The following is a 27,222-nucleotide window of genomic DNA, read 5'->3' as shown; positions in this document are numbered from 1 at the left end:
GATCCCACCTCAGGATCTTAGATCTAACTTCACTATGCTTTAAAAAATATTTGTTTTACAAGACTGGTCTGTTTCTGTTCCTTGGTGATGTTCATGACAGCAACACAGCAGAAATATAGCACATGCCCTTAATTTAGTCCCTGTAAAGCTCTCCTGTTACTGCTTAATGCAATCAATTACTGAGTAATCTGAACTGTGCCCACAAAATGAGCAGAAATTGGCATGGAAGTTAGGACAATACAAGTGGTGGTGTTAGTTCCCGACCATCTATTGTAATGCAGTACTCATTGGAGAGGTTTCTCTCCTGGTAAATTTTAGAAGCTCTTTACACAAATGACTGCTTTCCTTTGATGTAGAGCAACAGGGAATGTCTTTCTAGCACTAAAATTACACAAAACATACAATGCATATATGTACGCAAGCAGAACTGAACAAACAGTATTTATAGAAATTCTGGACTCATTTGCTTTGGTGGATATTATAAATACTGTATTTAGGTAAAGTCCATTTACAAAAATACATGACACATCTATTTATATGTGTATATATACATATACACACACATTCCTTCAGTGCAGAAAATTCCCTTAAAAAGTGTTCAGAACTACACTGTGCATTAACTGCAAAATAATCCACAAGCAGTGTTGCCGATAACAAGCAGCAGAGGGGGAATGCTGTGCACTATTCCAGGCTAGGTGAGGCAGCGCTGGAGCCCTGCCCTCCTGCTCCGTGTCTCTGGAGAGGGAGGGAAGGAGGGAGGGAGGGAGGATAGGGGATGCTGGGGAAGTTCCTGCGCTCCCTCTGCCTCTCGCCCTCTCCAGGCTTCTCCTTCTCACACTGCCGCAGAGCTTTCCAAATGAAAAAGCTGTTTCCATGACACCAAACCCTTAATTTGAAGCATACATATAAACAGCCTATGATTGTGATCACAATGCACCATTTCTTATTTATTTTATTCTTTTTTTTTTTTGGTTCTGCTTTGGACAGAGTCAGGCAGTTCTTATGAAACACAACATAAAAATCGCTGGTTGTAAACAGCAAGCAGTTTCACCTTTAATGTTTTACAAATACCTTGATTTCTCTATTAAATTTCTTGTCTTGTTTAATAAACCTAAGAAGCAGACTAGTTGGCTAATCAGAGTGATTTGTGGTTTTGCACTGTACTTGTAGCCAGACACATCTCTGTGGTGCTTTGTTCTTTTGGTGAGGTCTTAACTTAGTATGTCCTTTCCCCTCACTATTTACTTTTCATCAAAAGCTATTTTTTGGTCACTTTCTTCACCAGAACAGTGTTTTATAGCCTTCTATCATGGCAAACTTACAATAATAAACTACAAATGTAAGTACTCTTTTTTGTCTCATTTATATCAATTTTTACCTACTTATCTAAAGATAAATAAAAGAACATTCTTCTTGCTAAAAAGAAAAAAGTGTGAGAAATTATGTGCCACATTAAGAAAGACAGAGTCTTAAACTTATATTGAATTTATATGCCATCAGTGGAATACACCCCGTAAGCAAACTCTTTTTTTAATTCCTTTATTGTACCTTCTTAATCACAAGATCAAGACTTATTTGTCCTTCTAAAGAGAAACTTCAATCAAAATATCCTCCAGTTAAAACACCGTAAATTCATTTGATTCCCAGTGAGATGGAAGCAGAAGGTAAAGATGGCAGGAGGACTGAGGTTTTTTGCATCCACAGCCCCACTCTCTCACCAGCTCCTGCTGCCAGTGAATGCAGCGGCAGGAGCACCATGCCATGGCAGCTCAGGTTTATTCACACCCTCAGCTTTATGAACGAGTCTGAGACACCCACAGGGTGCACACCCACACAGCTGCTCAGCCAGAGGCAGGGATGTGCTGAGTGCCTGATTCCCACTGCTCCCCTGCCAGGCAGCCGCCCACGGGATGTGCTGCCACAGCTCCTCCTCAAACACAGCAGCTCCAGCCCCACTGCTGCAGGCAGGAATCACAGGCAGGAATTACAGACAGGAATTATAGGCAGGAGTTACAGGCAGGAATGACAGGCAGGAATCACAGGTAGGAATTACAGGCAGGTAGGAAAAAGTAAAGCTTGGAGTCACAGGTAGGAATCAGGCAGGTAGGAATTATAGGCAGGAATTCCAGGTAGGAATCACAGGCAGGCAGGAATCACAGGCAGGAATTACAGGTAGGAATTACAGGCAGGTAGGAATCACAGGCAGGAATTACAGGCAGTCAGGAATTACAGGCAGGTAGGAATTACAGGCTGGTAGGAATCACAGGCAGGAATTACAGGTATGAATCACAGGCAGGAATTTCAGGTAGGTAGGGATTACAGGCAGGAATCACAGGTAGGAATTACAGGCAGGTAGGAAAGAGTAAAGGTAGGAATCACAGGTAGGAATCACAGGCAGGAATTACAGGCAGGGATTACAGGCAGGACTCACAGGCAGGTACAAATCACAGGTAAGAATTCCAGGCAAGTAGGAATTCCAGGCAAGTAGGAATTCCAGGCAGGAATTACGCCTGGCTGCAATTGCCGTGCCATTCCCTGAATGTGCAGGGGACACGGGAAGGTGGCACATTTCCATCTGGCCATCACTCCGTGCTCACTGTGGAGAGCAGCTTGTGTCTTCAGGCCAGATGTTTCACTGCCCTGGAAGACAGGAAGCAACAAACAGTGAAACAATATTGGGAGCAGCTTTTCAGTAAGGAGGCCTGGAGACCCACCCTGAAATCAACTCACAAAAGCCAGCTCTAAATGTGATCATTTACAAGTGATTTGATGTAACAGCAAAATCAGCACCGTCCTTTTTCCTACCCCCAGATTGTCCAGAAATTCCTGCACACAAAAGGAAAGGAGAAAATTCCATGGCTTTGTAAGACAAGTCAATCACTGATATACTTGCAAGCAGAGTGATATATTCAGGTAAAGATGGCAGGGGGGTTTCAGAATAGGAGAAATAAATTGTTTTATTGATATCTTTTCCCCATCCATGGAGGCTTTCTTATGACATAGACTTTTCCCCAAAAGCAGCCTGTTCCAAAGGCCAAGGAAGGGAGAAGCACTCCCTGTGCTGCAGACACCAGGTGTCCCACCAGGTAAAATGTGCTATACATAAACATGAGCACGTGGCTGTACTATCCTTGAAGGACACATCCACAGAGAACTTGCAGGAAGCACAAGATGAGTAAAGCCTGAAATCCCATAAATAGCAGGAAACACTCGAGATGTAGAAATGCAAAACAAAAGAGCAGCCAGCAAAGCCTGGGTTATTGCACCCAGAGTTGAAGGGGGTAAGGCTTCTCGGTGACCACAGGAGCTCATGCCTGGGGCACCCCCTTGCTCGATGTGGCAGCTTCAGCCAGACATGATCTCCCCTCCAGGTGAGAGCACACAAGAGCCAGGCTCCAGCCTGTTCCATGCAGGTTTCCTCTGCAGACCTCAAGCAAGATTTTCAGTCACCTGTCAGGGAAGGACATCAGCAGGGTCACACATCACAGGGACAGGGTGGAGACAAATACATGGGAGTACATCTGAGACTGCAGCAGCAGGTGCTAACAGAGATGAAAAACCGTGAGAGAAGGAGCAGGTCTGGGGTTTGCAGCATCCTCTGCCTCACAAAAGAGCTTCCTTACCTTCAGGAAATCCTCGTGCAACAAGAGCATCCAGCCTGGAAGGTGAAGTGTGATCCAAGGTCTGTTGAGGAGTCTGGACATCAAGGGCTGTGCTCACTGCTTTTTCATCACCTGTGGAGAGCCCAACAGACTCTAAAAACAATTTGGGATGTGACAAGGAAATTAGATAATGATGCATTTTAGAGTCAGTTATAGGAGAGAGATGGGGTTCCTAAGGAAGGACAAAGCTACTTACTGGATCACACTGACAGAGTGACACCAGAGACAAGTGATTTGAACCAAAGGAAAGGCTTTTTCAATTTTAGTGTGGAGTTTATACCATTAGGACACTGCTGTTCTGTGTGTTATTCTCAGAGCTATTCATGCATCTCTATCTTTTAGCTGAATTATATTTTTTCCCTTTAATAAACTTGCTTATTCAGTCTCACTATCACACCAGAGGACTAATTTGGATTTAATTTATCTCTCTCTGCGTACTTGCCATGGCTGTTGCTTCTTTTACTTTTTCTCCCCTATCTGCCAGTCTTTTTAATTCTCTGTCTTTTGTGTGAGCCTTGTAGGGCAAGGATCATACCTACTGCTATTTTTAGAAACCATCTACAGGGAATAAATTATGGTAATTATGTCCAGCAGAATTAGATTGTAGTGACTGCCAGACATGGAATAGCCACTGTCAGAGATCCTCAGAACAAGATCTGGTTTTGCCCTCAAGTAAGAAAGAAACAAAGAAGGTGCACCACCAAAATCAGGATTATGAGAGTGCCTCTAATCTCTGGAAAAGTACATGGTGAATGCTGCCTACAGCCAGGGAATCACAGAGAGAGCCAGGCATTTGAGCTTTAGCACAGAAAGGATATAATTAGCAAGAGCTGAATTTAAAATTGAATTCTACTAAAGTTCCCATTTGAAGCTACACTTATTCCCTTGCTCAAGGCTTTGAGGGTGGCTAAAAGGGTGGGAAAAAAATTTGAATGCAATCTTCATTTTACACATTTCTGATATTTAAAATGTTTCAAAATTATTAATGTGCTACACTTGCCCTCAGTCCAAGTGGTGGCATAGCTAATATTAGTTTATGAAAATATTGGAAATATGAAAATAGTATTTTTCCATATAATTCAGCTAAAATCTGTTTATTTATGTAGCAGAAAAAATGGTTAAATATTTTAACATGAAATTAAGTGTGTGGCACAGACCTCCCAGAGGAAAAGACTCGTGTGAGGGTGTTCAGTTCAGCAGCTCTGAGGTGAGGGATGCCAATGCTGACCCAGCTGCCCTTCCGACTCAGACACTTGAGGCTCTGTTGGTGTCTTGGTGCTCCAGAGCTGAGGTGGTTTCAGGAGACAAGGTGCAGGCTGAGTTTCTCTGGCTTGTTCTTAACTGCTTCAAGGATTTTTCCTCTACTGCTGCCTCTATCAGTGTTCAAAGGTGGCCTGAGGAGGGAAATAAATGGTGCTTGTATCCTTATCCTTCTGCTTCTTGCTGGGTTAGAGACATCTGCAAGAGCAGGAAGCCTGGCTTGTTTGGGTTTTCTGGCTTTTCCTGTGAAGAATTCAGGTTCTGTGTCTTGTTTGAGGAGCAGTCATTGGCAACCAGAGCCATGAGAGTCCTGCTGAATCTCTGGAGTCAGAGCTTCCACAGCTCCAAAGACTCACCTGGCACCCAGAGCAGGTCTGCATGTATGAAAAACTGGATGTTCTGAACGTGGTTCACCTTTTTGTCGAACTGATGTAACCATGTCTATATTAATGTGGATTAACATATCCATATTCAACTTCCTGTAAAAAGTATAAATTGCAGAGCTTCACAGACTTTTACTACAGTGGGTTTGTTTCTGTGGGCTCTCTTCCCAGGTGGATATTCCTGATTTAAGGAACTAGTATCCATAAAAAGGCACCTTTTTTTTCCCAGTAACAAACCACCCTGCCAGTGTAAAAGAAAACCAGAACATTCCAAATATTTTTCTCCACACTGACAACCATGACACACAGGTGATGTGATTGATGAAGCATGAGGAGAGCAGAGGGGAACAGACATTTTGGACACCTGCCAGGTCTTCCTTTAGGCTGTGAGCCTGCGTTAGGGCAGTTTTATTTCTTCTCCAGCAGCACATGATCCCAGAGCAGCCGAGTTCCTCCTCTGTGCCTTCCTCTGAAGAACTCAAGGCAGAACAGCAACCACCTGGAATCCTCCCTGAGAAGCTGCCAATATCTCCCTAAAACCAGAAAGTTTCTAAATAGGCATCGGAACAGATGGGGAGATGCATCCCTTTTTAAGTCAGGATTTACATTTTCTTGCATTCATATTGCAAATGTTTTGTTGAAACCAACCCTTTTGGGATTCCTGTGATGGCTGAAATAAAGAGAGAGGATTTCAGGCATCACCTGACTGTTGAATTCAGGGGCTAAGGCCCTTAGTCTTCAAAAGGTCACACCTTCCCCTGTGAATCTGTGACTGATTGCAGGTATTAACATCTCCTCAACCACATAAATGGCCTTGAGTAAGGAAGGATTTCAGAACATTAACCTCAGTAATTAGTCTCCTCTATCACCTTCCTTAAAGGACATATGCTGAGAAGAAGGCAATAAAACATTTGAAGAAGTTAATCCTTTTTCCTATCCCTTTGCTTGTTTCCCCACGCTGGCCCTAAGGAGGACAGAAGCTTCACCCTGATAGCTGGAAAGGCTCCTATGGTTGAGCCTTTGGACACCTACTCTTTTCCCTCTCTTAAGGAGGAGCTGGTTTTGTGCACTTGTGTAATGTGTTGTAGATGTTTCTCTCAAGGTCACCTGGCTGAAATAGCCCCCAGTGTTTTCTTTACTTATTCCAATGTGCTTTCACAATGACTTTGTGCAGACCTAGCAAAGCAACTGCAGAGCCAAGCAGTTTGGATAGCTCACCCAGCTGCCCACTGCTCATCACTGGCATGGAGAAGCCACCATGATACATATCACAAAGATTTTTTTACCTTATTTGTTACTGTCAGGATTGGTGAGTAGTTTGGAGGAAAGCAGCCAAGGCTGCAGAGTTCAATTAAAACTCCCCCATTTAATGACAACCCTTTACCAACCACAGATTTCTGAATCATTCTGTTCATTCTGTCTTAATCCATCTTCTAGCCTCACATCACCCCAGCTAAAAAAGCCTGTCTTGAATATGAACAACACATATGAGCAGCCCACACATCTTGCCTAGCACCATGATTTGCACATGGGGGTAAGGAGCTGAAAGAAACATGAGGAGCTGAAAGAAACATGAGTGGATAAGGCAGCAGCACCATCCCTGCACTGTGCACACAAACTTCACAAACACTCCCATTGGAAAAGAAATCCCTGAGGTGCCATCATGTGGGAAGCCCAGAGTTCAGGCTCTATGAGAAAGCAGTGGGAAAACCTCTTGTCTTCCAGGAGCTGATATGTGGTATTCACATGCCCTCTCAACAGAGAGAGATGGAGCTTTCCCAGCATTCTCCTGAGAAAGGCTGTGAGAGATGCAGAGAAAAGAATGATCAAAACAATTCTTGTCTCATTTACTGCTCCTGTGTTTGTGCCCATGTGGAATGTGTTCTGGAGATTGTTTACCCGAGGTGATTGCTTGATTGGGTTCTGGTGATGGTGTTTTGGATTCATTGGCCAACTGGATCCACACGTGTGTGTGTCAGGACTCTGGGGCCGAGAGTCACGGGTCTTCTTGTTAGTTAGTGATAGCTCTTGTTAGTGTAATAAAGTTAGAGTATAATATAATATAACAAAGTAGAAATTAGCCCTCTGATATCATGGAGTTCTGCACATCATTTTTCCACCCATCAGGCATCATAACTCTGATACTGATAGAGTGTCACTGTCCCAGAGCCATTGAGTGAGTGAGCAGCACCAACTGCCTTTTCATTCTATGAAACCATATGTCTTTTTAACTTGAAGGCCATTTATACCTGTATATATAAATAATAAATGGACATTCTCATAGGAAATACAGGTATAAATGGCCTCAGCTGGGGCCATTTATATCTGTATTTCCTATGGGAATTTTAATAGCAAAACACCAGATAAAGATATTTATAATAGTAATGCTAACAGACCTCTGACCACAGCATCCTAAACTCTGGCATTACAGCAACCTGCTTAGAAGTTTCCACAGCTACAGAATTTCAGTCCTAGCCCAGATCTTGGGACTGCTCTATTCCACTTTTAAAAGCAAACCCATCAATTATCTGGATATTGAAGGAGTGAAGGATAAACTTGAACAAGTTACATGAACATTTTAATTAAAGCACATCTTGACAGAAGATCAAGAAGAGAATAGTAAGTTAACATCCATAAAAAATGTGTTGAGACAGCTCTGATGTATTTTCCAGTTGTAGAAAAGGTAATTGGATGAAATGAAGGGGAAACAAATTCAATGTGATAAATGTAATAGATATTTATTGCTACAAAGGATTAGCTAGAATTACCTTCAAGCACAGGGTTGATGCTGGATATGATAATTTGATAGGGAGAAACCGCCTTTCACTTTCGTACTGTATCAACTTCTTTTATTATGATGTAACATAAAGGGCAGAAAAAAATCCCATTATGGATTTGCTGGCCTGTGGGATAACCTTGAAATTGTGCCACTGAATTTCCATGTCTTTTTTTTTAGACCTCCAGTATGGAGCCAAAATAGTCTTGAAAGTACCTGGAAGATTAGAATATGAGCAAATACAGAGTGTGACCCTTTCTTGCCACAGAGAAAATCCCTGTGACCTCCACTCGCTGGGAGTCAAGGCACAAATGAAAGTGCCGAAAGGGAGAAGAAAAAGATCTTACCCAGGGAGGTAACAAAACTTTCTCAGCCATGAGCATGCCTTATTGAATGAGAAAGTTACTTTAACCCAGCACTCCATACATCCTGTGTGTATGTAAATAGGGGTGAAATATTCATTTCACATCTGTACTGGCTCCCTGCCACAGGATGTGATGAAGCACATGGTGGATTTTGCCTTCCCAATAATGACTCTGCCTTCCCAATAATGACTCACGTGCCACCTACAGTAAATTAAGCAGAGAGGGGTGGCACAGTAACTACAAATACAGAACAAATTAGTGGTTTTTTATCATTGCTGTCTTCTTGTAACCATCCTCTTCTGTTTTTCTTCAAGAAAATAAACTAAACCAAAGTAGCAGTTTTCCCTGAACAAGGAATGCTATAAATGTTACAAACAAGGAGTGTTATAAACAAGTGTTATAAAGGAGGAGTGTTATAAAGAGTTGAGAACTCCTATTTTATCTGCAAAACAGACATGCTGACATCTATAGCATTACAAAGCAAATGGATTATTTCTAGACTGCAGGTTGTGCAGAGGTGGGACCTGTGTCTGTAACACTATTCTTAGCACAGTAGTGTTGCTACTAAAATATTAATAACAAATTATATACATAGTGTGAAGGGTGGGATCTTTTGCTTAAACTCAAAAAACCCCACTGAACAAGTGTATGACACCCTCAGACACATTCACTCCAAATTGTTCTAACTCAGTATTGACATTTTTCTCCATTATCCATCACATCCATGAGATTTTAATATAATTATTTCAGAACATTTCTCAGTTCTTGTCTGCTCTTGGAAATATACCAAAATAGCTACAATTATTCTGAGATGGTTTATTTCAATATAAATCCCAACGCGGACACTCTTATTCCAAAATAAGAGTTCTTATTTCCAATTTAATTTAATCTAGTTCTAAAAAATCCTCCTGGGATCTTATTCTGGAATCGTTATTTTGGTACATTTCCAAATGTAGGCAAGCCCAAAGTCAGGGATTGGAGACTGGAGTTTTTTAGGAGAAAACTCTGTTTCCACTTGAAAAAAAAATCCAAAGCAATAAGCTTAAGAAATTCATCCCTTTCAGAAATGCAAGCCCTTAACAAAAAGGGTAGAGATCCTATTTCAAGAATAGCAGTTTGCTACCTCTGCATGTGTAGATACCAATTAATGTTTCATCAAAGGAGTCACTCACAGAGCACTTCCACCCCTTTTTTTTTCATCTAAACATATACTGTCAAAGCAAAAGAGAAAAAAATAAGAGTCAGAAACTAAACCAAGAAAATAATCTAGCTCCTGAAGCCTTCTGATCCTGAGAAAAGGGAAATGTAAAACCTCCACCAGCTCAGCCAAACATTTCCATCAGTTGTTAATTTTACACAGAAGGTGTTTGCATGCTGAATGCTAGGCTGTATACAAAACCTGCAGTGGGCAAGCCTTAAGAGAAGTACAATGAAGTTATGAGCCTGTGTAGGGAAAAAAAGGATATTTGTTGCTTCTGAAAATCAGCTATACCTTTTAATACACCAAAGCCTAAACTTCATAAAATTTTACAATATAAAAGGGGACTTGGAGAAAATCTAATTTTTCTTTACCTCAAATGATCTTTGGGAAGTAGAATTATAGAGTGGTTTGGACTGGAAGAAACTTTAACAATCATCTGGAATCTATGACTTAACAACTCCCTTGCTGGCAATAACAGCAGTCAGAGATGGTGAGAGAGGACACTGGGAGTGTTTAATGTCAGAGTGGTTAAAGTCATCAGAACATGAGCAAACATGGGGACCCAGCTATGACTCAGCAGCTTCCTCTCTATTCTTTGGCTTCACTGACCACTCAATAAGATTTTCAAGGCTGAAACAAACTCTGATATCAGCAGATATTGACAAATGGTTGTTACCCAGAGCCTCTGCCTCTGGGTGAATATGGGAACAAACAAGCAAAAAAAACCAAAATAAAGCAAACAAAAAAAAATTTGAAAGAGCTTCTTCCTAATACACTGAATGTAGATATTTGATCCAAGTGAGTTGTTTTTATTACATCTGTCCCACAATGGTTAGTAAGAGATATGGTCTATCCTTTATGGATCTCGAAGACTGTCAACAACACACCTTTGTTCCTCATTTTCTACTCACCAGCTTAACAAGAGAATTTGAGGCTTTCTTATTTTCTTAAAGTCCTTTTTTCAGCCTGATCACACACAGAATGTATGCAGCAGCCTTCACCAACAATGCCACCAGCGTCCCGCAGAGCCAGAACACATCAGCTCTGTCTTGCATCGCATGGACACCTTGGAAACCAGTCCCAAGTACCAGTGACATGTGAGTCCCTGTGCTTCTGACATTGCTCTTCTCTGGGACTGCCCAGAGCCCCCTCTAGCCCAGTGGCTCTGCAAGGGCTGCAGCCATGTCTCAGTCATGTCCTTGTGAGACAGATGTCCCAGCAGCCCATCCTCACTCTGGCTCACACATCACGGGCAGCCAAGGCTTCTGAGGCAGGAAAGGAGTCTCCTGATTTAAACAGCATTGACTTGGCAAGCCAAACACATGTAAAGGAATACAAAAAGTAGCTTCATGTTCCTTTCTTGCCCTCACAGACACACCAATGACACCCACAGCAACAATGCTTCAGGCCCACAAAGGTAACATTGCCATGCTTTTGGTTCGCCCTCTCGAACAGGAAAGGTTTGGCCCTTCTTCCTCCCAGTGCAGAGGAAGAACCATGACCATCCTGTCCCACACGATGCTGAGCTGTGTTTCCCAGTCAGAAGAGAAACCTGAGGGTGTTCTGAGCTGTACAGACCAGCTGTGTTTGAGATGGAAACCACAGAGTGAGAAATGGCCGCAAAGGCGTAGATTGCCCCACAGGTGCCGTGCAACCTCCTCTGATCAGTCCCTTCCTCTGCACATCCCCAGCCCTCCCTGCACCTCAGGAACATCACCAGCAAAGCTGGGAGGGATACCAAGAGCCACAAAGTGAGCAAATATCCCCATCTAGTGTCCCTGAGTACTGCAGAGTATATTCCGCTCTTTTCCATCTCTATTATCCCTTTCCAGTCATCCCGATCCTTAGTGAGAAAGATGCTCTCTCCAAAAGAGAGAGTAAAAATTACCAGTGCCCCCCAGAAGGGCAGGATGCAGGCTCTGGGCATGCAAGCAACTCAGCCAGCACGCTGCTAATTACATTTCTGCAGGTCTGGTCTGGGCTTTCTCTTGAGCAACAGCTGCTTATTATTTCAGCTCACATGGTCAATCTCCGTGAGGTTTCTTTCTTGGCTCCAGTCTGCTAATCTGACCACAAGGAATCGACAAATTAGTTCTAGAGGATAAATCAAAGGGGTTTTTGTGCGGCCCTTACCCCTTGTTTTGCATACAGTGCTTCCAGCTCACTGCTGTCTCCTCAGTTCTCCCTGAAAAGCTCCCTGGCTGCAGAGGCGTGTTATTTGAGGGTGAAATGCATTAGCCTCTGTTTGCTCCAAATTTAATTCATCTATTTAAATAATTTAATACAGCATCCATCAGTATGAAAGCTGGGCAAATTGAATCCAAAGGATTTGAAGACACATAGATTAAATAAACTACCTTCAAATCCTGGCTCTCAAATTATCACTGCCCCTGGATTAATTCTACCTTAATTAGACAAAATAATCTTCTCAAAATGATTAAATTTGTGAAATAAAGATGAAATAAACATAAAGTAAAAGCAAATGGAATATAAACAGCCAGAAAGCATAAGACATAATACAGAGCCTTAAATCATAATAAAAGTCATTCTGTTTAGGATCTCATTAAAGCTCTATAAAATCATGAGTGGCACGAAAGAGATTAATAAAAATTTTGTTTCTCAAAATACAAAAAATAGTGGTGCATCACATGAAATCTTCAGCCAGGGCTTTAAAACAAACAAAAGTGGGTGCTTTCTGACAGAGTGAATCATTAAATTGCTAGACTCATCGCCCAAAGGGCTGAAGATGCTGAAAGCAAAAGTAGAATCTGACAAATCAACAAAAGATAAGGCCACAAAAACTTATTAAACACAGAGATCAGAAAATCTTTAAGCCATAAACTGCTGAGGGGTAGGAGAACATATTGGGAAAATATCACTCAATACTTTCCCTGCAGTTACACCCTTTCCTTAATTATCAGCTACTGTCAGAAACAGGATGCTGAGCTGGATGGGCCTTTGGCTGGGCATAATGGGGTGTAATTCTTATAATGTGAGAAGTCGTGGATTGGATTTACTTTAAAATGTTGACACTGGCTTCAGTCTTGTACCAGATGGTGACTAAAGAGCATCCAAGTTAAACTCAGCTCATGGAGTTTAGAATAGCAATCAGGCTCTCAGACTTACCTAACTTCAGGAGTTGCTCATGTTGCAACTCTACTTCATTGTCAAATCCATTCAGCGTCACCACTGTAAAGCAAAGGGAGACATTTTTCTATGGCTATGGCCCATGATGACAGCAAGGCAGCAGGTTACAGAACAAAAGACAGTACAAGCAGTACCCTAGAAAAGGTCCCTAGCAAGCAACTTCATTAACAGCAAGGATTTTAAGGAAAAGCAATTAAAAAGAGTAATATCTTCCAAAAAGGCCCCAAGATTTGAGAACATGATTGAAATAATTAACAAAATTTGTTCCATCCAGGTAGCTAGAAACCAGAGTGAACCCTGCTTTGAAGTCTCTGGAGAGTCCTTTGAAAGTAACCATAGAGGAGCACATAGTCCCTGCCCTGTCTGCACTGCAATGAAAAGCAACACTTGGAGATCAGGGTGAGAAGGATGCTTGTGCAAACCAGCCGTCAGAAACGAGAAGCTGAGCAGGTCATCCCTCCAGAAGACATTGTAGAACTAGTGCTAAATCCAAGGAGAAGTAAAGAAACAATCCAGTTTTATATCCTTGCAGTAGGTGGTGCAGGCCCATATCTCAAACATAACCAGCAGCACCACCTGACAAACTAATCCTCTCCTCTTCAGCCACAGTGCCAAAGTTTCTGAGCAGGAAAGCCTCAAGAGAGCTCAGTTTTAAGCTAGTTTTAACACTAGCTGGAGAGTCACCAGGACTCTGAGAGCAGTGCAGCAGATTAAATCAATATTGCCATACCCCAAATCTACTGCCAGAGCTGGATCATCCCAACCAACTGCATGTTTCAGAAAAGCCAACATTTTATTTTTGTCTGCTGGGGAAAAAACGTATATAATAGGGAAAAAAAAAGCCCTAGGTTGATGCAGCCTGCAGACCTGACTCACCCTTTATTGTCTTCAGCAGAAAGACCCTTGATGCCCTCCTGGGAGTGGAGTGCAGCCTTCAAAGTTGCCTGGAAACATAAAACATGATAAGACTGTTCAGGTATTGAAGCTGCTCTCAGAAGGCAGCTGAGGACAGCCCCAGGCCCCCACAGAGCTGGTGGAGAAGCTGTTTACCAGGAGCAGCAGGGTGAGTTCACTGCCTCTGCACCCACATCACGAGCCCTCTGCAGCCAGACAAGGGGCTGCTCCCAAAGGTGGCACTGGGACATGCAGGCAGATTTGCCTCACTGTGACATCAAAACAAGCCACATCAAAACAAGCTCTTGTTTCCCCTTGTTCTTCCTTCCTCAGTGCCCCATGCAAAGCCTGTCTCCATCTTCCACCATCATCTTGCTCCAGCAGAAAAAGCCAAATAGGTCAGCCAGAGTCAGGGAATGCAATGCCCACCCTGCTGTGTCCTGGGCCAGCTCTCACCCTGCACCTTCCTTTGGGGCACTGCTCTCAGCCACACACATTTCCTCCAACAGACTTGTATGGTACTGACCTCTGCTCCTGAAACAGCCTTCAAAACCCTTATCAAGGCTTCCCTTCACCACTCACCATCCTGACCCACACACAGCCTTAAAATTACAAGCCCTAGATCCCTGCCAGCTTAAATAATGCACATCTAAATGACTTTAAATCTTTTTTTTTTTTCTCTCTGCATTTTCCATACACAGTGTTAAGACCCACAGCAGAAAACTCTGTTTCCCTGTGTTATTTATTCTGTAATTTGCAATGCCACCCACCAAATGGTACAGTAGAAATAGTTAATCATATAGGCATGGGATGTGCATAAGCTGAGTTGTAAAGGTGCTAATAGGTATATTTGAATTCAAAAGAGATCTGAGAGGTGGAAAATAATATCTTATTAGTATGCTATATGTGTGTGCAAAGCAGCAGCCTGTTCTCTAAAAGATGTGGGGGAAAATAGTAGAATCAAAACCTTTAGCTTCCCCTATAACATCACATTAAAATCAGTAATCTTTATTTTTTTCCTTATTTGAATTATTAAAAATTATTATTTTAATTCTTTTCTCATTAGAATTATTAACAATTATTATTAAATTCCATTATTTCTATATCTCAGAATTTTGAACCATTGCAAAAAATATTACACACAGTAAATCTGCATCTCTATGTTGACAGCCACTCATGTCTGTCTCTGGCTCCAGCCTCAGATACCAGCAGCTCAGTGTTTCCATATAACTTGCAGTTTGCCTGGCATTTGGAGAAAAGTGTTGAACCTGAATCAGGTAGGAAATGGGTCCTCAAAATGAGCTGTTAGAATGTACTGAATATGAGCTGAAATAACACAGCATGGAACCACCTTCAGCTTGCTTACCTTTATTTCCCAGAGCAGACATATTCCTCAAATACATGTAATTTATGGGAATTGCTCTTTCTGTCTTCAGCACACTGCTGGTTTGCAGGTTGTTTTCTCCCATTCTGTTTGCTCACCCTAGAGCAGCAGCCTGCACAGAGCAGGCCCAGCAGAATGTGTGGCAGAGCACTCATTTCAAGGGGCCAGGGACAGAGGTTCTGAATAGAGGCAAAGGAGAATAAGATCAGTGAAGCACACAGATTATGTGTGGGCAGGATTCATAAGTTTAAAACTTAGAAAAAACAAGTATACCCAAGCAATTAGTCCAAGTTTCATTACGACTACTTAATGTGCTCTTGTTAGTCAACTCAGTAATTCTATCACATCCATCACATTTACATCTCAGCTACAGAATTTGGAAATGATTCTGCAAGATACAATTTGGGGGAAAAAAGGTTATCATTTCTTTTTAAACCTTGGAGCATGAGGGGGAGAATAAATACTAGGCTATTTGAACTTACTCAGAGTGTTTTCTCTGGCATAGAGAGGCATAAGATTTCAACCTGTTCTCCTTTTAAACTGAATTTCAACATTGAAAATGGGTAAAGGGGTTGTGCCACCCACAGCACCCTCTGGGAACCAGGGGCATGACTGAATTTAAAAAATCATTAGGCAGTCCCTGTCAGAACCCAGGAAATTCCTCTGGCTGCCCTGGAGGATTCAAGCCCCTGCCCAGGGGGCTCAGAGACCTTGGCACAGAGCCCAGTACCCCTCTGCCTTGGATTTAGCCCTTGAAAAAAACAATTACCAACCTTGTATGAAGAATTACAAGCCAGGGAAATTTAAGTAGAATGATAGTGAATTTATCATGGGGTGAAAGAATAGATTTTTGGGCTTTTTAGAATGGGGGTTCAGAGAGCAAGATGGAGGAATCTGGGCATGTCCAGCCTTTCTCCTTCTTCTTCTTGGCTTCCATCTTCTGCTGTAATGTTGGCACTTTTAGATTGGTTTAGAGCGGAAGCTCACTGTCTAACATAGATGACAGGTATTGGAAAGTAATTGTAAATATTGTACATGTAGTTTTTAGTATAAAAAATAACACCACCCCAGGGCAGGCAGAGTGCCTGGAACTGTCCTGCTGAGCGGACCTCAGCAGGACAGGAGAAAGAATTTTATAGATAAGATACAAAAACAACCTTGAGACCAAGAACTGAAGCGCTCTGACTCCTTCTTCGACCACTGGGCTGGGGAAAGAGACTTTTTAAAATATCTCAGGGTCACTGTGACCAGCGAGAGTCCCGAGATGTCCCTGCCTGTAGACATTCTCCCCCCATCTAGTTCTCTAATGTACAAACTGGCTCAGTGAAACCTGCCACCAGAGTCTCTGCTCCCATGAGCAAGGGGCTGCTCTTGCAGAAACTTTCTTGGTTCATGTGATCTCAAACAGCAAACCCAGATGAGATGAAAGTTGCTCCCACGGGCTTCCACTGGGAAGTATTTTCCTTTGTACTGGGTAAGTACAACAAAAACAAAACAAAGCAAATCCCTTGGGTACGTTCCCTCTCCCCAGCTGTTCAGCACTGACCTCCCAGCCTGAGTCAGGTTCAGCAGACCCTGCCCAGCACAGCAGAGGTGACATCCTGAGTGTGGCACTCACTCCATGAGCCACCATGAGCTCCACACCTGCACAAGGGCACAGCTGAGTGCACATCAGCCACTTCCAGCAGGGAGGGCAAACACACTGCCAGCTCGGGGTCTGACACTGCCTTTGCAAGCCACATCCTTCAACCCTACATGGCCTTGAACAGCAAGCAGAGTGGATCCATGTTGAATTCAGCACACTTGCTGCCTTGGGGATACCAAAAAGACAAAAAGCCCAGAAAGGAAAGCAATCTATAAAAACTGCTTTCACCTCTGCAGTCACAAAAGCTGTCAAGAATCCAGAGGTCTGGAAAGTGAAACCTCCTGTTCATTCTGAGCACAGGACAGGCCCAGAGAGGCTGTGGAGTCTCCTTCTCTGGAGATACTCACATTGTTTCAACACATTCCTGAGGGATGTGCTTTAGGGGAGTAGGGAGGTTGGGCCAGATGACCTCTAGTGATCCCTTTCACCCATTCTGTGTGATTTTGTGACTGACCATTTCCTGGGAATGAGGTGGTGCTCCAGCAAAGCACACAGCATGCTATACATGAAAGTCAGGGTGACACAGTCAGTGGATAATGGGAAGCACATACATCTGCTCTGTTCTGCAGGGATCAAAACATCCATGCCCTTATCCATATCCTTTTTGCAAGGATGAATCATACCTATAGCAATTATGTTTTCATTAGTTAACCCTTTACTGAATTAAAAAACAAAAACAAAAGAAAAAACATTCATTTAAAAAGTTATGATTAAATGAAACAATGCTCTTCTGCATGACACTTAAATTTGCTTAATCACATGCAAATCTCTAAAATCAACATAAATCAACATTAACATACTGCTCAGTCCATCACTTTTTTAATTGCTCACACAATTTTATTCTTATTATACTGGGTCCTCTACACCACTTTTGGAAAGTATATCACAAAGTACAAGTGTATGTACATTCAAAGCAAAGTTGCAAAAAACTTCTAGTGCAAAACATAGAGCACTCAAAACTAGTTCATATGGGTTTTTAAAGCTGCATAAAACCCCAACAGAAATGCAGAACACTGAAGACTTGATTACCATCTTTGCACCAGTACAGCTTCCAGGAAGATGCAATATTTTCTTAGCATTTTTCAATTGAATCTTTATCAAGAATATTATTATTTTGATGTCACTGGGTTTTGATTAGTATCTATTTGCAAATGTTTCAGTTTTGGTTTTGTGGTTTTTAATGTTCAGCTGGAAATTGTGGTGTTTCACCTGCCACAGACATCATGGGAAGCATTCGACACTTTGGGATTTTTTCTTCTATCTCTGGAGTTACAGCAAAGGCAGCTTCACCATAGAGTTTAGAATCTCCTTTAAAAACAATCCCTCAAATTTGTGGAAACTTGCTGCTGGGAGCTCAGTGAGTAGTGAACACTCCAGGTGCTGCTGAACATTCAGCTCATGCATTGGGCATAACTGGAATTGCAAACAATTAGATGAACATTTCAGCCCTGAACTGTGCCTGTTCCTCTAATCCTCTCAGTTGCAACTGTATTTGCTGCTTAGCAATATCAGTTTTAATTCCCAGTTCCTAATAAGAGCTATCAAGCATCACTCTCTGGAGTTCATTATACAGAACTGGGTGAAACCTTAGGTCAAGTGTAGCTCCCAGGTGAGCTCACATTACCGTTTGCCTCCAGGTTTCTGGATGTGCTCTACATGCTCCACCTCAACAATGGCAGATCCATTGTAAGTGCTGGAATTGTTCAGCTGGGTCCTCAGGACACCCCAAACCCAGCAGACACCACAGAGAGCAACAGGCACAACTTTCCAAGCATTGTCCTGGGGAAGGCCATGAGAAGATCAGAGAAAAGAATGAGAAACAATTCTTATCTTCACTTGCTGCACCTGTTGTTGTGAGCATGTGGAATGTGTTATGGGGATTTGTTTACCAAAGAGTGGTTTCTTAATTGGCCAATGGTGATGGTGTTTTCATTAAAGGACCAATTAGGTCAACCTGTATTGTGGTTTTCTATAAAGGCAATGGGTTTCTTAATAGTATAGAATAATGAAGTGATTGATCAGCCTTCTGGGATCATGGAGTTAGTGCTGATTATTACCCAAATGGGGATGTCGTGCTACGACACACAACAGCTGCCACAGCCCTGAGGTGTTCAGCTATGGCAGGGCAGCCCAACAGCTGACAAATAAATGTCACCAGGGTTAGCACAAATCATCCTTCACTCAGTGTTTTCCCCATTCTTCCCATCCTCTTTTGTGACTTTGAAATGAAGTTGCATAAGCAAGAACTGGCAGTTCACGTCCAGGACAAATTACCAGCATGAAATACGTGACAACTTTACATATTTACAAGGCTTGGAGGAGGCATTTGGATCATCAGGAGCCTTAACCACATGGTTTTTAATATGCATTTCCAACTCTCAGGGATATGATGAAGAGTGTTTTACTGCTGGCTGAGCACTAATGGATTTGGAGATGTTAACTGTAGTCTAGAGGCATCCTGAAATGGTGAGCTAATGTGCATTTAATTTTGCTTATTTGGTTTTAGCGCAACCAGGTTTAGTTATAATACTGTAGTGTCAGCACCAGCCATCTGGGGTTGAACACTGAGAGCAAAGGGTGTGAGGGCTCAGTGAAACCCTTTGAGAAGGGGAAATTTAAAGAGAAGCAGATGAAAAACAGAAGAGGAAACAGACAGGGATAAGAAAAAGAAAAAAATCTCAGAGAAAAAAACAGCAATAACAGGCATTGGCAGAATAAAGCCCCAAAAGGGATTGCCTCAAATAAATACCCACAAGTCTAGTTCCTCCATACATCTGGGTAAAGACTGCCAGGAAACTCTCTGAAAACACTAATACCAGCAAACTGAGAGATGCCAGTGTTCCTATTTTAGATATCAGCCCTCAAATTAGGATTTGAGTACTGGATCCTCTCCTGGAAAACCAGCAATCTTGAAAACATCCAGTAAGTCCTGGAAACATTGAGGGGCTGCATGGCCATTAAGCAGGTCATGTTAAGTTGCCTCCATGAAAAGCATTCAAAATGCAATATTTCAAAACAAAGCAGGGAGGAAATGCTTTTCAGGGAAGAAACTTAACATAAGCTGCTTTGATATTTTACTGTGGCCTTTCACCTGTAAGTTTTGCAAGTTATAATGGGCTGGCAGGATATTGGCACAAGAACTAAAGGATGACAAACCAAACAATGATACAGAACCACAGAATTTTCTGAGTTGGAAGGGACACACAAGGATAGTGTACAGGAAAACAAGATCATCTCAGGCTTTTAGAAGTGTTGCTACCGGTAGGAAGAGAGACCAAAGAAGGAAAAGGGTCAAAGGCATGAAAACTAGAAGATCTGAGCAGTGACATCTCTTCTGCAAACCAGGAACACAATCCTCTTCCTCAGCTCTAGATGAGCACAGCTCTAGACAGGCACAATCCAGCCTGAGAGGAGCTGAAACCCAGACACATTCCCAGGGAGAGGGAGGTGTGAACACAAGGTGCCCCCTCATGTTCTTCAGGGTGAAGATAAAACAAGAGTGCAGTAGATGGCATGTCCAGAGCTGTGTGCACAGAGCAGCAGCCAGGCTGACACCAGCACAGAGCAGATCCTGCCAGGGAGACCATGAACCAGCCCCAGCCTGAGCAGCACTTGGCACTAACAAATGGACCAACCATAAAAAAATCTCAATAGATCATTTTCATCCTTATAAATTTTGTTATTAATGATTCACATCAGTCCAAAAGAGCCTTCCATAGCTCTTACCCTGGCAGGGACTGAAGCAAGGCCAGCTCTGAGCAGACAGTGGATATATTTTTCTAATTTTAGGACTAACTGTGTCATATAACTTTGTCATCACCAGCAACAAGGAATCTCCCAAGGGGCAGCCTTGGAGAGCCTGGGGGGGACTTTGGAATCACATTAAAATATGTCTGGTCTTTAGCACTGTCCAGAATGTCACTGTTTTTCATGTGGTAAACTGAAGACAGAGGAAAATCCACCATCCCTGAGTGACTTGAAACAAGCACCAGTTTAATCTGTAATGTCAGATGCACAAATTCTTACCTGGAGTGTAGATTCAGAACCTGCTGGCAAATTAATATTTAACAGAAATCTTAGGAGTTTAAAAGGATGCTGCCCACTGCAGGCTTTTTTATAGTAAAGAAGAGAAACTAAATACCAGCTGAGGTTTCATCATGCATTCATACACCTACTCCTAATGGGACATTTTAGGCCAGGTAGGAGCAGGGATACCAGCACAGATGTGCTGCCTCCATCACACTAAAGCTGCATCTCAGATGTGGGAACACCTGAACCTGGATCCTGCAAGGGCTCAGCGAGCTGAACCAGCTCATTTGGCCTGGGCACTGGGACGGTGATCTGCAGCAGAAATTGCAGACAAATCCAGAAGGATTAGTAGCTGGAGAGCAGGAGTTGAACTGAGAAACCTGCTCCTCCTGCCAAATAAATGCAGCAAATGAGTCTTGGGTGATGGAAGTAGAGGGGGTTATGTGAAGAAAATGCATATCTGTCTCCTGCAGTCCACAAAGGACTGGTTGCACCAATTAAATTAAATCAATTTCATTGCCAGTTTTTCACTATGGCAAACCATCTGTAAAAAGTGATATTTCGATTAAGAGCATTTCCTCTCAGTTTAGATTAAGACAGTTCATAGTAAATGTTTTTTAAATTAATATAAACCATTTCTGAAGTGAAATCCAAGCCTTGACAGAACACCATTAGCTGATTTCATGCAAGCCTAGAAAAAATAACTTCTCAGCAAGATACATAAAGTTATGAAAAATATTTTTGGGTTTTGTAAGAACATTTATTATTGCCACTTATTTTCTAAAATTCATTTCTAAAGCATTGTGAGATTTTACTTTATTGTGGCTGGCTTTGTGCTTGAGTGCTGCAAAGTAGTTTGCACTGAAAAGGGCTTTTTTGCTGATAAAAGATACTGAGAATTCTCTTGAGCTTGGACTAATAAATGGCCAACTATTAAGATCTATCAACTTCCAAGCACTATTTTTTTTTATTATTAATTTATTAATTCATATGACCAATCATGGCACAGCACTTCAAAAACTTCGGGAGTTTTTTTGTTTGTTTTTATAGAAGAAACAAATTCTTTAATGGCAAAATTGGTGAATAGTGTTGGTAGGTAAGCCTGCCCATCAGAAGCAAGAGCATTCAGAATTTAAGTGTTCAGTCAGACTGACACAGGTTTACTGCAAAAAGTGAAAGCACACAGACATTTGAGTTAAGCTGCCTTGTGGGAATACCTGTTTGGAGTTGTCTTCCCCTGCAGTGAGGTTTTATTGTCAGCTCATCTCAGGCAAGGTCGGCTCTTGGAATATTTGCCAGTATAATCCTCTTCTCTGCATATATGGGGAAGAAGGGAGCAAGGAGGGGAGAGAGGGAGGAAACAAGGGAGAGGAGAAATGAGATCAAGGGACATTTTTAGACTTGCCAGTATAGATATATTTCTGTTGGAAAATCACTTTAGCTAACCTCATTTGTTTTATTCCTTGTTTTATGATACGCCTGGTATAAATAACAATGCCAAGTGTAACTTTTTGCTGTTAGAAACTTATAAAGTCTCCAACTGTATTAGACAACCGTGAGAAATTAACATACTGCTTATCTAGAGGTTATCTGAGATGCAATGAATGGCTTTGCACATCTCAGTTCAGTTTAGTACAAAGGGCAGTGGCTTGGATTGTTTCACCTCAGCTGGTTTGAGATAGCACAGCTAGAGAGGTAGAAATCACCACACCATTCTGCAACAAACAACTTTCTGCTGAGAGCAAGCCACGCAGTCAAAGTTCCAGCACTGAAAAGCTTTTGAACCACTTCAAGGCCTTGCTGTGCCTGCTGATGCCATGAGAGTTGGGCTGTGCAGCCGCTCCACTACAGGGACATGTTCCAGAGCAGCCTATGGCCATGACACCAGATACATCCTATGGCTCCACTTGCATTGTTCTGCACAATTTCTGGTAATTTCTCCATCCCTCTGATATCAGAAATATCAGCCCCAAAGCACAGATGAGCAAAGGTTTGATCCTGCCCCTGTGATCCTTCAAGGCCTCAGCTCCCTGGCCATACATAGGGCTTCTTTGAACTACACTGGTACAACTTGTGTAAGGAGTTCCAGCCTATTAAACTATTCCCTGGGGAGTTTTCCTCACCTAGAAAAGTCGATAATGTCCTCATTTCAGCTAAGCATTCATTAGCTTTCTGTATGCAAGCCATTGAGTGGGCAGGGAAGAGCAGAAGGATGTGTATTGAGAAGACACAATGTTCTCCTCTGGCAATGTGGGAAGACTGGCACATCATAATGTTCAGGAATAATAATTGCACCTCCAGCACTTCCACTACCTACTTGATCAATGTTTAATAAAGATTTAACATACTGGTGTTTTTGAAAAGCAACCACCAGTCCAGATACACATCTTGTGAGGGTCAGGAGGAGGGCAATGGAGGAGAACTCTTTAAAATGGCTGAGTAAGACATTTGATTGAAAATAAAAAGAGTAGCAAAGCAAGTTACTATTTCTTTTGCTAAGGAAAAGCAAAATCCCTAATGAAAAAAAAAAATAATATATTTTAACCAAAAACACTGGGAAAGCAGGAATAATAACTGTCATTTGAGTGACTTATGTTGCCCTTGATGTAGGCCAAGCTCTGTAGTCCAGTTGTACATCCTGTCATGCCTGAAGATATCATTCATGCAAACCATTGCTTCTGGGGAACCATTGGCTTACAGGGCACAATGGGAGCATGAGGAATACAAATGGCAGCTTTACAAAGGATTTGGCATAGCACTTCCAAACCAAAGGCACAGGTCTTGGCTGTGCTACCTCTGTTTTCAATGAAAAGCACCTATTTCTGCCAAAATTCTATTGAAGTTCAAGTGATTATTTTATTATATCTTAATTTATTGAAAATGTTACCTCTCAATTTTTGTAAATTACCTTCCTTGAACCATTGGAGGCAATGATGGACTAATCTTTTTTCTTACATTAAAAAGGAGAAAATGTGGTGCTATAGTACTTGACTAATTTTGCTAGACTTCCAAATCTAATAATAGCATTCTTTGTAATTGATTTGGTCTTTCTCAATTCCACTTAAATTAGCTTTCTGCTTTAATTAAATCACAACATATTTTATGCCAGGAGAGAATTGGTCATTTTTACCTGCCAGTATAATTACAAAATATCACCACAATGCACAAGAGAATACTGAGGTCTATAGCTATAAATAAACTTTAGAGTTAATTTTATGCTTCTGTTTTCCCTCCAATATTTACAACATATTTGCATTTCTGATCTATTTTATGCTGCTATATTTTACAGCGTTTTGCAGATGGTCTTGCAATTCTCAGCATGCAATAATAGGAATTAAATATTTATGGTTGTGCATAACTTCAGTTCTCTCTGCAGTCTTCAGTGTTCCCTGTAGAAGTCAGCATTTGTCAGCTTGGAGCCTGCACTGGCACCAGCAATGATTGTGCTGGCACTGCCTCGTGCTACTGCAAAGACTCTCTCTAGCCCCAGCTCATCCATAATTTCAGTGCATTTCATCCCCTCCTCTTCACAGAAAAAAGTTATCAAAGTCAAAACTGTTGCCCTACTTTTCCAGCCTGAGGAAGGTATGGTGTGAGAGCTGAGATTTTCCTTTGGTTTCCATGCATCTCATGCACACTTTGGAGTGGGAGGTTTGAAGCTGTGGGGACATTTGGAACTCGTGCCTCCAATCAGGCCAAGAGCTCAGACCTCCCTCCCCCTGGCAAGAGTTCACACAAAACACACAAGGAGGAGATGCACAAACTTTCTCCAGGGCCCTTGAGCCTGGCAGTGAGGGACTGCAGGAGTTCAGGGACAGCTGCTCCTCTTCCATCCAGAGCCACAACAGGACAGGACCAGGGGAGCATCCAAGCTCCCAGCAGAGCCAAACCTGCAGCTCACACACACAACAGCTGAGATAAGTCTTTGCCTCCTGCTGTCCTGGGTCCTACTCCCTCCTGGGTCTGGGGCTCCTCCTTAAAACCACTTCTGGAGCTGTTCACAAACTTCAGGATCCTTTTCTAACTAGTAGACAGAAAAACCCTCTTAGTGGCAGGCCATCCCATGCATTTATTCTACAAATTTCAAAATTAAGTAAGAATCACAAATTAAAAGCACTGCTAGTGTCTGTTACAAATGTCTGGACTTTTTAGTTCTTTCTCTGTTCCCTTATCTGACCATCTGTGCTGCTTTGAGAACAGGAACTTGAGTTATTATCTGCACTGTACACAATGAAATGGACCCTGGTAAATCTGCAGGTCCCTCCCACAACTTTTGCCCTCTGCTATAAATGAAATTATTTTATGGACTTACTTTAATTATAATATGGTACTTTTACATTAGGCCTAATTTCCTTTCAACAGAGCCTCAAAAGAAGGAGCTTATTTAAAGTGTTCTAAAGCACCTGTCCTTCCTTATTGCCTGAACTTTTCTAATATGAATTCTTGTAAAATGGAGCACAACATGAATTATGTGTATCTGTATTCACTCATAAGCCTGTAAAAATTTGCATCCACTCCCTTCCTGCTTTTTCTCCTTGTTGTTTTCTTCTCAACACAATCTGTTAGAGAACTAGTAAATCCTTTACATCAGTACATGTTGCTATTTTCAACCTTGAATGTAACCACCTAAAGAAAAAAATAAAGTCCAGAAAGTAAAATATTCCTTTGCTATACATACACTTTTTTACTGTTCCTAAATATAATTTCCATTTTTATCTGGCAGATGCTAGGAAGAGAGAGTAATGATTTCTCTTAAAAAATGAGAAAACCTTAAAAATTTCTGAAACAAGATGTATGCCTCTAAAGGGGCACTCACTCAAAATGCCCTGTGTCTCAGTGTGAGCGGAGTTACATGCCTTCCATTTGAACATCATCTCTGAAGTGCCCTGACTGGAAGCACAGTCTGTAACTTGGACATTCATTAAATACAAGTGAGGAAATCCTTTTCACAATGCTGTGCATAGACACAGAAAATTATCCCTTTTGCATAACTGCATATGAGAATTCAAATTTTTTACATGTGTTTGGATACATATGCATGCATTTATATTGGTATATAAATAATATAAATATGTTATTAATTACTCCCAATAATAATACTGCTGCATATTCTGCTGGTAAATTACTTCAGAAATCTCCCAAGGGATGTTCTCATTGCAACAACATTGTTCCAGCACTGTTAGGATAGGACAAGTGGAGTGGACAATTGCTACTGTTAACTCACTCCTCATGTGGAGATTTACTGACAATATAGCCTCTGGTAGCTTCCCATAACACATCTCTACCTACAGGTGCACCAGCTCTCTACACAAAAATGTAACTAAAGTCTTCATACGAAGGCTCACAGCACTAAAGCTAAGATCTGAAAAAAATTTATGGAAATATTAAATATTTTAATGAAATATAGCTATGTAGTAAATGGACTGGTTCAGTAAGTGCTTGATGTAATCATGTACATGTGGCAGTGTCTATCTGGAGAGCTCTGTCAGTCTAAAATTAACTTGAGTTTTAAAAAAAAAGATTGCAAAATGAAAACAGATAATTAAAGGCAAATGCAAAAAAGTAGTATCTTCTTAACTTTTAGTTTCTATCACTATGACCACAAACTAGCAGCACAATGCAATCACTGATCCTACTTTTGAAATCACTTAGATGTTATTCACAGCCTGCTGATGTAGTAGATGAAGGCAAAAGAAGGTGAAGAATAATTAAGCAACTCAAAATACATTGCTGCTATACACACACAATGTGGAACTAAAAGATATCACATTAGCAAGAAGAACCCAAGAAGAACCCATGGAGGAGACCGAGTGCTTTTCCTGAAAAATTGTCCAAACTTCTTCCTTTAAGTAATACTTGGGAGCACATTGGGTTTTAGGGCCAATTGTTCTCACATATTGAAATTGTGGGAACACTGACTTTCTTCATTAAGTCAGAGCTATAATCCATAAGACTGACAATAAAAATATTCATGGTACTCTGTCCAATTTTCAGCTGATTATCATCCTCTGCAAGCAAAGCTGCAGGAAGCAAAAAATTGAGTAACTCATTGAAAAACAGACCAAACTGCTTTTCTCTCACAAACTAAAATGTCCATCTTTGGGAACACACTGGCAAATTTAACTAAAAAATATTATCTGTCCATGATCTGCTCAGCATATTACCTACTTCATATATTATCATTTACTTGAAGTAAATTAACTTAAGCATTGCTAGTTATCTATTTATGCTAATTTTATTGCCAATTATGTATTTATTGAGCAACACTGGGCTTGTAACCAAAAAATCCTAATTTAGTTTGAGAGTCACAACTCTTTTTAAAAACTTGTCCAAGTCTGTCCTGTACTTATAGAAGAACAAGATTGTTCTTCTACAACTTTGCTACAACCATGTAGCATTGTTGACTTGACAGAACTATTGGTGACCAGGCCAAGCACTCATCTGCAGGTGGCTCATGACATTTCACCTCTGCCCTG

The 27,222-nt window shown here is 41.6% G+C and overlaps 1 long non-coding RNA gene across 2 annotated transcripts; it reads right to left on the bottom strand.

Moving 5' to 3' along the window:
- Window positions 1-530: 530 nt before the first annotated feature.
- Window positions 531-23,090, bottom strand: LOC106629275 (uncharacterized). 2 transcript variants are annotated; one of them, XR_012578860.1, is made up of 8 exons: window positions 21,964-23,090; window positions 13,671-13,738; window positions 12,774-12,836; window positions 5,670-5,838; window positions 4,820-5,056; window positions 3,624-3,734; window positions 2,760-2,826; window positions 531-2,640 (listed from the first exon to the last, which is right to left on the bottom strand). It is a non-coding gene; the product is annotated as an uncharacterized LOC106629275 (long non-coding RNA). The 2 variants fall into 2 exon arrangements; XR_012578859.1 differs by lacking the exons at window positions 5,670-5,838; window positions 21,964-23,090 and adding an exon at window positions 15,055-16,263.
- Between the last annotated feature and the right edge of the window lie 4,132 nt (window positions 23,091-27,222).

This window comes from Zonotrichia albicollis, chromosome 2, assembly GCF_047830755.1.
Source record: "Zonotrichia albicollis isolate bZonAlb1 chromosome 2, bZonAlb1.hap1, whole genome shotgun sequence".
In the NCBI taxonomy this organism is placed as follows: Eukaryota; Metazoa; Chordata; class Aves; order Passeriformes; family Passerellidae; genus Zonotrichia; species Zonotrichia albicollis.
This window is presented reverse-complemented; position numbering and strand designations above follow the sequence as displayed.